The following is a 13064-nucleotide window of genomic DNA, read 5'->3' as shown; positions in this document are numbered from 1 at the left end:
ATAAAGGAGTTTATGTGATTGAAGTTACTATTTCTTAAATGTTTGTTTGAAATCATGAGTAAACCTATATGAGTCTTGAGTTTTATTTATGAGATTTTTAAGAACTTCAATTTCTTTAATAGTTATTGGATTAGCCATATTATTTTTTTCTTTGTTAGTTCTGTTTTTCTAGGAAAAGCTAATTTTATATAAATTTAAAAATTTATCACTATGCTGCTGCTGCTAAGTCCCTTCAGTCGTGTCCGACTCTGTGAGACTCCATAGATGGCAGCCCACCAGGCTCCCCAGTCCCTGGGATTCTCCAGGCAAGAACACTGGAGTGGGTTGCTCTTTCCTTCTCCAGTGTATGAAAGTGAAAAGTGAAAGTGAAGTCGCTCAGTTGTGTCTGACTCTTAGGGACCCCATGGACTGAGGAGCCTACCAGGCAAGAGTACTGGAGTGGGATGCCATTGCCTTCTCCGAAAATTTATCACTATCAGATCAGATCAGATCAGTGGCTCAGTAGCGTCCGACTCTTTGCGACCCCATGAATCTCAGCATGCCAGGCCTCCTTGTCCATCACCAACTCTCGGAGTTCACTCAGACCCACGTCCATTGAGTCAGTGATGCCATCCAGCCATCTCATCCTCTGTCGTCCCCTTCTCCTCTTGCCCCCAATCCCTCCCAGAATCAGAGTCTTTTCCAATGAGTCAACTTTTCGCATGAGGTAGCCAAAAAGTTATATAAATATTATGCTCACAATTTTAATGACTATAGTAGCTGTAGCGATGCTTTTTTTTCCCCATAATATTTAATCACTCGACAGCAGTTTACATTTTTTTCAGTATTTAAAATAACTAATTTTAGTAGTATAGTAGTCCCGCGTTATCCATAGAGAATATGATCTAAGAACTCCAGGGAATCCCTAAAACCTCAGATATAATACCAAACTCCATATACACTATGTGTTGTGCTATACAAACATAACTATGATAAAGTTTAATTTATAAATTAGACACGGTAAGATTAACAGTAAAATAGAACAATTATAATAACATATTATAATAAAAATTATGTGAATGTCATCTCTCTTTTTCCCTCAAAATATCTTGCTGTACAAATATAATATATTTTACATCTTAACTAAGCACTTACCACACATACTGTGGTTATAGCTTTTCCAGCTATCTTTGTTGGAAGATCCATAGCAAAACTAGCACAAATTTATTTTTCCTTCTTCACAATTTCAAATAGAAGGTTCATTTTTACTTCAGATTGTAGCAATCTCAGCATAAAAAAAATTTTTTTTTTCTTTATCAAACCAAGAGCTTTCACCTTTTCACTTAAAGGAAGCACTCTACAGCTTTTCTTTATCTGCATTGCCAGCATCACTATTTCTGTGCTTTGGGGACATTATTAAGTAAAATAAAGATTACTTGAATATAAGCACTGCATCCTGTGACAGTCAATGGTGTAAGCAGAAGCCTACAAGGTGACTAATGGGCAGTATATGCTAGATAAAGGCATGATTCACATTGCAACTGGGATGGAGTGGGCTTAGCACAACCACATCATGCTATTCAAAATGGTACACAATTCAAAACTTACAAATTGTTTATTCCTGGAATTTTCTATTTAATGTTTCCAGACTGAGGTTGACCACAGGTAATTAAAATTTCAGAAAATAAGGGGAGACTACTATATTCATTATCTTTGCTATATACTTATCTTCTATTTTATACATTTCTGCTTATACTTTATTATTTTTTTCTTCTTTTTTTTAATTTCAATTATCATTTGTGCTTTAACTTATTCAGCTAGATTCTCGGTATGTGAGGTTTTACACTTTCTTCTTATATGTATTTAAGGGCACAAATTTCTGTTAAAGCATAGTTTAATCACATTTACTAATTGATGTAACTATTTCTTTGATCTAAGAGATACTTAGAAATGCATAGCTTAATTTACAAACTTTTAAAAAAATTATCATTTTGCATTTTTTCTAGTTCAATTTCACAATGATACAATGGCATAGTCTGTAAGATTTCAATATAAAATTATTAAAATTTACTTTAGATTTGGGAAAAATACAGGAAACATGCTTTTGAGCTTAATATTCAAGCAATAAGACTTTGAGTGTCAAGAAATAAATATTAATTACAACCCTTATCACTGTAATTATAGTGCTCTCCATGGATGTTTGAAGTGATGAGAATAACCCATATTGTCTTTGTCATAACTAGTTAACTCTGTCATTACAGTGTGAAAGTCAGCATAGATATTAGGTAAATAAGTCAGGTGACTGCCCCAATAAAGCTTTATTTATGGACAGTGCTATTGGAGTTTCATGATTTTTATTTTTCACAATGTACTCTTTCAATATTTTTAGTATTTTAATTTATTTTTTAATTGGAGGAAAATTGCTTTAAAATGTTGTGATGCCATTCTGAATTTGTGGGTCACAAAAACACAGATGGTTGGCCAGATTTGACCCATAGTTTGCAATCTGCCAACCATTAGCTTATTTAGCCTTACCTACTTTTCTTCTGTTTTGTAATGTACTACAGAAGCTGACTTAAACTTTTTATTATGGTTTTTGATGTATCTATTTCTGCTTTTTCAGATTTACATCATACATTTTAAGGTTATATTAAATATACATAAAAAATGTAGTAGGTTTCTTATATATTCCACTGGGTTATTCCTTTACCATTAAAAATGTTTCTGGTTGTCTTTAATGCTTTTTGCGTTATATTGTACTGAACTGGTATTACTATAGCTACATCACCTTCCTTTTGGTTAACATTTTAAAGAATATTTTTGTATCATTTTATCTGTTTATTTTATGGAATATTTTTCTATATTTTTATTTTTAGTCTTTTTGTATCATATTTCATATTACTTTGTAAGCAGCATGCTGCTGCTAAGTCGCTTCAGTCGTGTCTGACTCTGTGCGACCCCATAGACGGTGGCCCACCAGGCTCCCCCGTCCCTGGGACTCTCCAGGCAAGACCACTGGAGTGGGTTTCCATTTCCTTCTCCAATGCATGAAAGGGAAAAGTGAAAGTGAAGTCGCTCAGTCGTGTCTGACTCTTCAAGACCCCATGGTCTGCAGCCTACCAGGCTCCTCCGTCCATGGGATTTTCCAGGCAAGAGTACTGGAGTGGGGTGCCATTGCCTTCTCCTGTAAGCAGCATGTAGTTGGACTTTTTGTGAAATACATTTTGAAAGTTACTTGAGTTTTTACTCCTTACCACATTGCAATTCAGTACTGGTTTTGCATTTAATGTAGACAATGATATATTTAAGTAAGGATTTGAATTTACCACCTTACTATTGTTTTCTATTTGCACCACCCATTCTATGTCTCTTTTCTTTTAGTGCCATCTTTTGTTTTATTGAAGTACTTTTTCAAATCTGTATTCTCTTTTAGTTTGTGAGTGTTATTCTTTTAGTGGTTATTTCAGAAATTTTAACACAAGTCTTTGAATTAAAGGAGTTTAACATAGTATGGCTTTTACTTCATAGGTAATGTAATTTCATGAGCACCCTTAATATCTCTTTAAAGACATCTATTTTGTTTTGTTTTATTCCTCCATTGTTTCTGCTGAACTCATACCCTTAAGTCTTCTTTGTGCTCTGATAAGATACTATGTCCTTTTTGTAATCTGCCTGCTTTTAAGATAGTTTTCCTGTCTTTGGTGGTTTTTACAGTTTTATAATAATGCATCTAGACATTTTTCTTTGTATTTCTTCTACCTGAGGATATATTGAGCTTTTTGAATCTGTGGATTAACATTTTTCATCATTTTCAGAGAATTTGGGCAGGTCTCTCTTCTCACATTGCCACTTTTACACATTCTTACTACTGCCCTTCTGGGTTTCCAAATAAATATTAACACTAACTGCTTTTTATATTCAACTTCTTTTGATTCATATTTTTTATCCATGCCTCCATCTGAAAATTTTTCATCATTATATATTCTAAGATCCTCTTTTCTATTGCTTCCAATATCCTCTTCAGCCTTTTCTTCAACATTTAATTTTAGGTAATATTTTGTTTTCTAGTTTTAGAAACATCACTTAATTCTTTTCTAAAGTTCAGAGTAAAATTATTTTGAAATTTGTTCTATTTCTAATTTGTGATTGTTCCTACTATGTTTCTCTAAGGCTCTATTTGGGCATTTTAATATAACTTTTCTTCCTTGGCTTGACTTCTGATTTTCATCTAACCAGATTCATGTGCCATATTGGTAGTTCTTTCTTTTCTGATTCTTATTTTCTTGGATGCTTATGATTGGATGATGTTTTGAAGTTGATGGTAGTAGAGAAGGTTGGAATCACTTTAATGCACTCTCTCTCAAGAATCATGGTCTTTGAAGTGCTAGCTGCCTCAGTAGATATAAACACTAAGTTTGGCTCAGACCTATGTTGCTGCTAAAAGTTCAACAAATTTTCTCAGTCTCTTGTATGCTACACTCTGCTCAACCTTTTAGTCACTGATCCCATGCCACATTTAACTGGCAAATATCTTGAGGGAAATTACCAAAAAATATTAAGCTTCTGTCAGTCTGTTTCCTTACTCTTTGGGACCCTGGTTCCTCTTGTCCTGACTTGCACATGCTTTTTAGTATATTTGTCCATGTTTTTCTACCTGTATTTCTGAGAAAGAATGATACCATCTGTCTCTAGAAGTTAAACCAGTGGTTGTACATAAATCTTTAGGGCATTTACTATACTATTCAACAAACATATTGAGCCAATTTTCAATTCTCAGTTTCTCTTACCTTAAGAGAAATAAAGACAATTTGCAGGCAAGTTTTTAAAGCCCATTCTCTGAACTTACCTTATAATTCCCAGAAAATTTTATAAACAGTGAAAATATTTTTTTTAATCAATCTTGAGATCAAAAAATAGAAACTGACCATAAACAGAATCCGGGAGTATATAATAATAAGCCAATACTGATAGCACTAGGCAAGGAAACTGTTAATTGCCAAAATCTGCTTTACTGACTCTGTAGGTATGTTTTCTATAAAACAGACTAGCAATTTATTAATACCTGTTAGGACTCTTTTGTCAATAAGACTGATTGTAAGTGAGCAAAGATAATCTAGATATCAGTCAGATAATCCAGACAGTTTTTATCTGCAGCTATCCATGTGAAAGTGTTAGTTGTTCAGTCATGTCCAACTCTTTGCAACCGCATGGACTGTAACCCTCCAGGATCCTCTGTCCATTGGATTTTTCAGGCAGGATTATTGAAGTGGGCTGCCAGTCTCTTCTCCAAGGGATCTTCCCAACCCAGGGATCGAATGCAGGTCTCCTGAATTGCAAGGAGATTCTTTACCATCTCAGCTGCCTGTGGCTTACTTCATTTCCTCCTACAGACTTTGGCTCAAATACCATAAAGCCCTAATTTGAGTATTCTTAAGAGTCATCGTCACAAAATTTTTATACTTTTAAAGGAGAATTTGACAAGTAGTATGAGGACACAAACTTTGAGAAAGACAAATGAATAAACAGAAAACAGCAAAAATTTAAAAAATAAATAAAATTTAAGAACACATGCATGCATATTCTCAGTCCCTCTTTAGTCTACCTTGTATCTTTCTCAAAAACAAAATAAAACAAGGGATCTTTATCCCATGTAATTAAAAAAGGAAAACCATAAAAGGACAGTTATATCTAAGCTTTAAGTTAATACAAATTCCTAGGAAGACAAAATTTAAGTGAAGCTCACTGTATAAAATGGGCATTGTGAGGAGTAAGGTGAAAATTTATATTCTAACAAAATTTGTCTTGCATTAATTACATTGAGTTTCTAAATCCAATGTGATATTTTTATCAATCCCTGAGTTTATAAGTGGAATGGGATATTTGACACATAAAAGGACTTAGACTTTGGCTACTTGATTAGGAGTCTAGTCAATATGATAGGATGAATCCACTCATGCTCATAATGATATAAACAAATTTTTGCCATTTTCTATCCCTGAGGGACTTGAAGCTTTGTGTAAACTTCAAAAACTTGAGAGATGGCCCTATGATTCGTAGCATGCCCCTATTCTTTTGACTACCTTGATTACTGTAAGAAAACTGATAAATTTTAATAATTACTATAAAGTTATCATTTTATATATCCAACTGTGCATAAAACACTCAGATGTCTTCTTATTAGAGAATACAAATATATCACTTGGCAAGTGGTTTGCTTTTACTGATCTAGAAATTACATTGGCAATGGAACACAAATTAAAACAGTAACTTGCCTGCACCTGATAGGAACCACCTCAGGAATATTCTGCCTCTAGGATATACCAGGCTTCTATTTCTGTGCCATAATAGAGTTTATAGGAATTTTACCTGATTCATCATTCTGTAGGATGTCATACTATTCTACTATATTGTTAATATCATGTTGACAGAATCTAAAGCTTTAACAGTGACACCAATTAATACAAATTGTTTACTACTGCCAATTCTCAGCATAAATCTTATAAAAGAGCTATGATTATATTTTTCATTTTATAATACAGGAGAGTCACAGCACTCTTAATTTGCCCCCAGTCACAGCTAAGGAGGAGCTGAGTGGGATTTAGCCCCAGATAGTCCTAAACCAAGCTAGACACTTACTCACTGTGATAACTAATAGTGGAAGCATGGTTAGCAAACTCTCTTCATGCCTTGACAAATACACACACGAGGGAAAAAGGAAGATATATTTCTTGAAAATGTAAGTACTCTCAGTGGTCTAGTGATGTGTACTACTTTTCTGATGCTGTGTGACAAATTACTACAAACCCAGAAGCTTAAAACAACACACATATATGATGTAACCATTTCCATGGGTCAGAAGTCTGGGAATGGCTTTTCTGGGTCTTCTGCTTGAAATCTTATCAGGGTGAAATGAAGGTGTCTAGAGAGTATGTCATTTTCATCAGAACCTCAGGGTCCTCTTCTAAACTCACCAGTTTTCAGAAGAAATCATCTCCTTATATATAATTGATGTTTCTGTTTTTTTGCTAGATACTACTGTTAATAGATCCTATAGGCCACCTGTACTTCTTTGCCACATGGCCCCCATCAGCAGTTCACAACCTGGCTACTGCTTTCCTTAAGGCTATAAGGAAAACATCTCTCAGACTGTTTCCCTGTATTCAGCCAGAGAAAACTACTTTTAAATGTCTCATCTGATTAGGTTATGCTCACACTTTTGCCACAGAATGACAGTGATATCTCACACTTACAATTTCCGTCCACAGAAACAGCTGAAAATGTTGATGGCAGATCAATACCATGAGGAACACACTGGTAAGAGTATAATAGCAAGTAGAAGAGATCAATATGGTGAAGTAGGAGGACTTGGAGCTCACCTCCCCCATGAACACATAAAAAATGCATTTATATAGACACATTACTATTATACAGTAGAAAACCAACAAGTACCTACTGTATAGCACTGCCCCAGCTGTCTAGTCCAGCACTGAGAAGTTGAGAACCCATACCTGATCTGAAAACCAGTGGAATTAACCTGAGGGTAATAAGAAACCTAGACTCCACTCATGAAGAGCATGCACACACTTGCTCACTCCTTAAAGGAAGTAGACTGAAACTGCACAGGACTCTGTCTAGTTTGTAGAGATCACCCTGGCATGCCCACTCTGTCTCCACTTGCTCTGTGACACTAGGGTTAGGACTGCCACAGCCAGTAGGAAGGCTCTGTTGTTATGGACAGAGCCAGCTCAGATCTGGAAGCATATCTGAAAGGGGTGTGGTCAGCCATTACTGGCACCTACAGAAACAGCACATCTAGAGTGGTCCAACACCCTGACTAGGGCTGGGACTTCCAAAGCCTACATCCTGATACACAGAGTGTCCAATCCAGCCCCTCTTGCACCAGGGCTCTTATCCTCTGGGTGTGAGGGTTTTAGTAATGGGAGCCAGGAGATCACACTCTTAGAGCAAAAGTCAACTCAGACCCAACCCTCAAGTCTTCTGCACCAGTAACTTGGGATATACTCCCAGTAGGGTGGTGTTGGTCAAAGAGCAGAGGAGAAGCCATGACTCACACCTGGATCTGGCTCTAGACCCCCCACCTCCAGCCCCACCTCTTGCCAAGGTGATAGCGGCCAGCACATAGTGGGGGAAGATGTGACTCCTAAGCATAAGAATCCTGATCAAAGTCTTTGAGCAAATATAGATTATATAGGGATGCTCCCACCCAAGGACACCACTTCAAGACTAGAATAGGTAACTGTTCCACCTGATTTCATAGGGACAGAGAAAGTTAAGGGAAATAGGAAGACAGACTAATTTGCTTCAATTGAAAGAATAAGAAAAAGTCCTGAAACAACAACTAATGAAACAGAAGTGAAAATTTGCTAAGTAATGTGTTCAAAGCATTAGAAATTAGGGAAATTAGGGAAAATTAGAATAAATAGAAATTTAAATATTTAGAAATCTAAATATTAAATATTTAGAAATCTAAATAATTAGAAATTAGGGAAAAGAGTAGGTGAACAAAGCAGGAATTAAGAAAAAAAGAACTAAAAACAGAAAAATGAACCAATCAGAATTGAAGAAAACAACCACTTGAATGTAGAAGAATAGAAAGCACAAGTCAATCAATGTGAAACATCATATTAACATTTTGAAGAATAAAAACCACATGATCACCTCAAAAGATGCAAAAAAAAGGCTTTTGACAAAATTCAATATTCATTTATGATGAAAATGCCACTGTAAGTGGTCACAAAGGGAACACATCTCAACCTAATAAAGACCATATATGACAAGCTCACAGCTAATGACATACTCAGTGGTGAAAAGCTGAAAGCACTTCCTCTAAGGTCAAGAACAAGACAAGGATCCCGAATTTCACAATTTTATTTAATATAGTATTAGAAGTTCTAGCTACAGCAATGAGATAAGAAAAATAAAAATAAATGAAATCAAAATTGAAAAGGAAAACATAAAACTGTCACTGTTTGCAGAAGATATATAAGATACATAGGAAATCCTGAAGATGCTACCAAAAAAATTGAGCTCATCAATGAATTCAGTAAATTTTCAGGATACAAAATTAGCATACAGAAATCTGTTGCTTTTCTATACACTAATAATTAACTATTAGAAAGAAAAAGCAAGAAAACAATCCTATTTAAAATCCAAACAAAAAAATAAAATACCTAGGAATAAACTTCATCAAAAACTGAAAACTATGCACTGAAAACTAAAAAGCACTGATTAAGGAAGCTGAGGATGATAAAAATAAATGGGAAGGTATTATATACTCATAGATTTGAAATTATATCATTAAAATGATCATATTATCCAAAACAATTTACAGATTAATGCAATTCTTATCAAAATATCTTAGACATTTTTCATAGAACTAGAACATATAAACCTAAAACTTATATGGAATCACAAATGACCTTGAATTGCCAAAGTAATCTTGTGAAAAAATAACAAAGATGGAGGTAATATGCTCTCTGACTTCAGACTATACTATAAAGCTAGCAATGGCACCCCACTCCAGTACTGTCGCCTGGAAAATCCCATGGATGGAGGAGCCTGGTAGGCTGCGGTCCATGGGGTCGCTGAGGGTTGGACACGACTGAGCAACTTCACATAAAGCTACAAGAGTCTAAATACAGTATTTAGTCAAATGCTACAATAGTCAAAACAGCATTATCTTGGCACAAAAACAGACACACAGATGAACAGAACAGAATAGAGAACCCAGAAATAAATCAAAATACTTACAGTCAATTAATCTATGACAAAGGAGGAAATTATAAACAAAGGGGGAAAAGCCAATCTCTTCAGTAAGTGCTAAAGTGGGAATATTGGACAGCTACATGTAAAATGAAATTAAAACATGTTCTTACACTATATACAAAAATAAACTCAAGATGGATTAAAGAGCTAAAATCACAATCATAGACCTCCTGGCACATGGGTGGACTGCTCTGACATAAATTGCAGCAATATTTTTAGACCTGTCTCCTAAGGCAAAAGAAAAAAGAAAGCAAAAATAAACAAATGGTACATCATTAAGATTAAAAGCTTTTGCACAGCAAAGGTAACCATCAATAAAACAAAAAGCCTGTCTACTGAATAGGAGAAAATATTTGCAAATGATATGACTGATAAGGGGTTAATACCCAAGATACATGAGCAGCTCATACAACTCAACAGCAAAAAAAACAAACAAACAACCCAATTTTAAAATGGGTGAAGACCTGAATAGTCTTTTTTCAAAAAGGACATACAGATGGCCAACAGACATGAGAAGAGATGCTCAACATCGCTAAATTTTCAGAGAAATGGAAATCAAAACCATAATGAGGTATCACCTCATACCTGTCAAAATGGCTATCATTAAAATGTCTAAAAATAAGTTTTGGCAAGGTTGTGGAGAAAAAGAAAGCCTTGTACACTGTTGGTAGGAATGTAAATTGTTTCAGCCAATATAGAAAACAGTACAGAGTTTCCTCAAATACTAAAAATAAAATTATCTTATGATCTAGCAATTCTAGTTTGGAGCCTATGTCCGAAGAAAACAAAAACACTTATTGAAAAAGATAACTGCATCTCAATGTTCACAGTAGTCTTATTTATAAGACTTCTTTATAAGACTCCAAAGATATGGAAGCAACTGAAGTGTCCACCAACAGATGAATGGATAAAGTTGTGGTGATATATACAATGGAATATTACTCAATCAGAAAAAATGAAATTCTGCCATTTGCAATAAGACGGATGGACCTAGATGTTATGGTGAATGAGTCAGACAGAGAAAGAAAAATGCTGTTAACACTTATGTGTAGAATCTAAAAAATGAAATGAATGAATATAGTAAAAGAGAAACAGACCCACAGGTATTAAAAAAAAAAAAAAAAAAAACAGATCGGTGGTTACCAGTGGGTAGAGGAAGGGTAGAGGACTGAGAACTACAAACTTCTATATATAAAATGGATAGGCTACATGATGTATTGTAAAGCACAAAGAAATATAGCCATTATTTTGTGGTGATTTCAAATGGAGTAAAAGCTATACAAATGTTCAGGTGCCATGTTGTATACCTGAAACTGCTGCTGCTGCTGCTAAGTCACTTCAGTCGTGTCCGACTTTGTACGACCCCATAGACGGCAGCCCACCAGGCTCCCCCATCCCTAGGATTTTCCAGGCAAGAACACTGGAGTGGGTTGCCATTTCCTTCTCCAATGCAGGAAAGTGAAAAGTGAAAGTGAAGTCGCTCAGTCGCGTCTGACTCCTAGCGACCCCATGGACTGCAGCACCCCAGGCTGCTCCATCCATGGGATTTTCCAGGCAAGAGTACTGGAGTGGGGTGCCATTGCCCTCTCCGATACCTGAAACTAAGATGCTATAAGTCAACTATATTTCTCTTAAAGAAAGAATCATAGCAAGTAATCCTGAGGCTTTTATTTTTAAAATATCTCTTTAATAAGAATATTTTTAATTTAATAAGAGATATTTAGAAACAAAATGAAAGCAAAAATAATACTTTGACCTATCAGAAGAACTTAGTATGTGTACTTGGGATAATAAGTAACCTGTGGATATAAGTTTATATGGTGTTCTCAGTGTTTTTTGATCTGCCTAACTGTAAATTTAGGCATGCCCAGGTACTCCAATATTATATGGTAGCAATATATACAAAACAGTCCACATGACCCAAAGGAGCAAGTGAGTAATGTAAATAGGTTTCTTGCACTTTCATGGTACCATATCCTGTTAGAATATCTTTCCTCCCTCAAACTTCATTGTCTGATTATCAATAACCAGACAATGAAGAATTAAAACTTGCAAATATAATACATAATGTTGTGTGTTTCTATTACATACACCAGCACTATCTACAGTCAGGAAACTATCACTCTTGGGAGTGGCTGTGACCATGAATGGAGAAGGGAACTTCTTATAAGAGGCAGAACTCTGAACTCTATATTCACTAGGTCTAAATGAAGTCATGCCAATGGTAAAAATCCATGTTGATTCTGAGATAATGGTTTAGCTGGAAAACTTGAAGAGAAAATGTTTAAATAATGGGTCACTGAATATAATATGGAGGAATATCACAAAGATACTGTTGAACTAAACAAGTCTGGCATGAAAGGGAAGCTGTTATTTGATTAAATTTATATAAGGTTCAAAACCATGCAAACTCAATCTATGGCAACAGGAATCAGATGGGTTATTACTCTTGTGTTTATAGAGACTAGAAGAAAGCATACTGGGTGTCTTCTAAAATATGTGTAATATTTTATTTCTTGATTTCATTACTGTCTGTGCAGATGTGTCCAGTTTGTGAAAATGCATTGAGCTGTGCCCAGATGGTCTGTAGTACCCTAAATGTATGTTATTATTAAATAAAAAGTCAAATAATTTAAATAAATAACTTATCCTGAGAATTTTTTTTTTCAAGAAACCTATAGTTCCTGTAGTTGGAACTCTGGGAATTGGCCCAGAACATGAAAATATTTTCTCCCCAATGTAGAAAAGATACACTCATAATCAGGCATATAAGATAATAGAATTCTTAGATGTCAGCTAAATGTTTTCCCAGGTAGCCCACAACTTGCATAATGAATTCACAATCAAACTGTACATGATGGCAGAGAGGAACTTTAAAAATATAGTTTTCCTCTCCTCAAGGTGATCAAGCAACAGATAGTTATAAATGTGCTGTTGCTGCTAAATCGCTTCAGTCGTGTCCAACTCTGTGCAACCCAATGGATGGCAGCCCACCAGGCTTCCCCGTCCCTGGGATTCTCCAGGCAAGAACACTGGAGTGGGTTGCTATTTTCTTCTCCAATGCATGAAAGTGAAAAGTGAAAATGAAGTTGCTCAGTTGTGTCCGACTCTTCGCAACCTCATGGACTGTAGCCTACCAGGCTCCTCTGTCCATATAAATGTGCAATTTCCAACAAAAATATATAATTATTATTCCTCAATACAGCTAGCCAGCAACAAGGTGGCTTCAAGATATTTACATTAGAATTTTTCCCTGGGTGAGGAATATGGTAAAGAATTTTCTTTAACAGACAGAAATT

At 35.3% G+C, this 13064-nt stretch overlaps 1 long non-coding RNA gene across 2 annotated transcripts in view; it reads left to right on the top strand.

Moving 5' to 3' along the window:
• The window catches only part of LOC132342587 (uncharacterized), a 256069-nt gene that overhangs the window by 87744 nt on the left and 155261 nt on the right, over positions 1-13064 (top strand). The window contains exon 3 of one of the 2 annotated variants that reach the window (XR_009491009.1): positions 7245-7293. The exons of the other annotated variant lie outside the window; for it this stretch is intronic. This is a non-coding gene — a long non-coding RNA (uncharacterized lncRNA). The remainder of the gene's footprint in view (positions 1-7244; positions 7294-13064) is intronic. 2 annotated transcript variants of the gene reach the window in all.

This window comes from Bos taurus, chromosome 17 (assembly GCF_002263795.3).
Source record: "Bos taurus isolate L1 Dominette 01449 registration number 42190680 breed Hereford chromosome 17, ARS-UCD2.0, whole genome shotgun sequence".
Taxonomy (NCBI): Eukaryota; Metazoa; Chordata; class Mammalia; order Artiodactyla; family Bovidae; genus Bos; species Bos taurus.
Note: the sequence above shows the minus strand (reverse complement) of the source record. Positions and strands in the feature narration are given on the sequence as shown.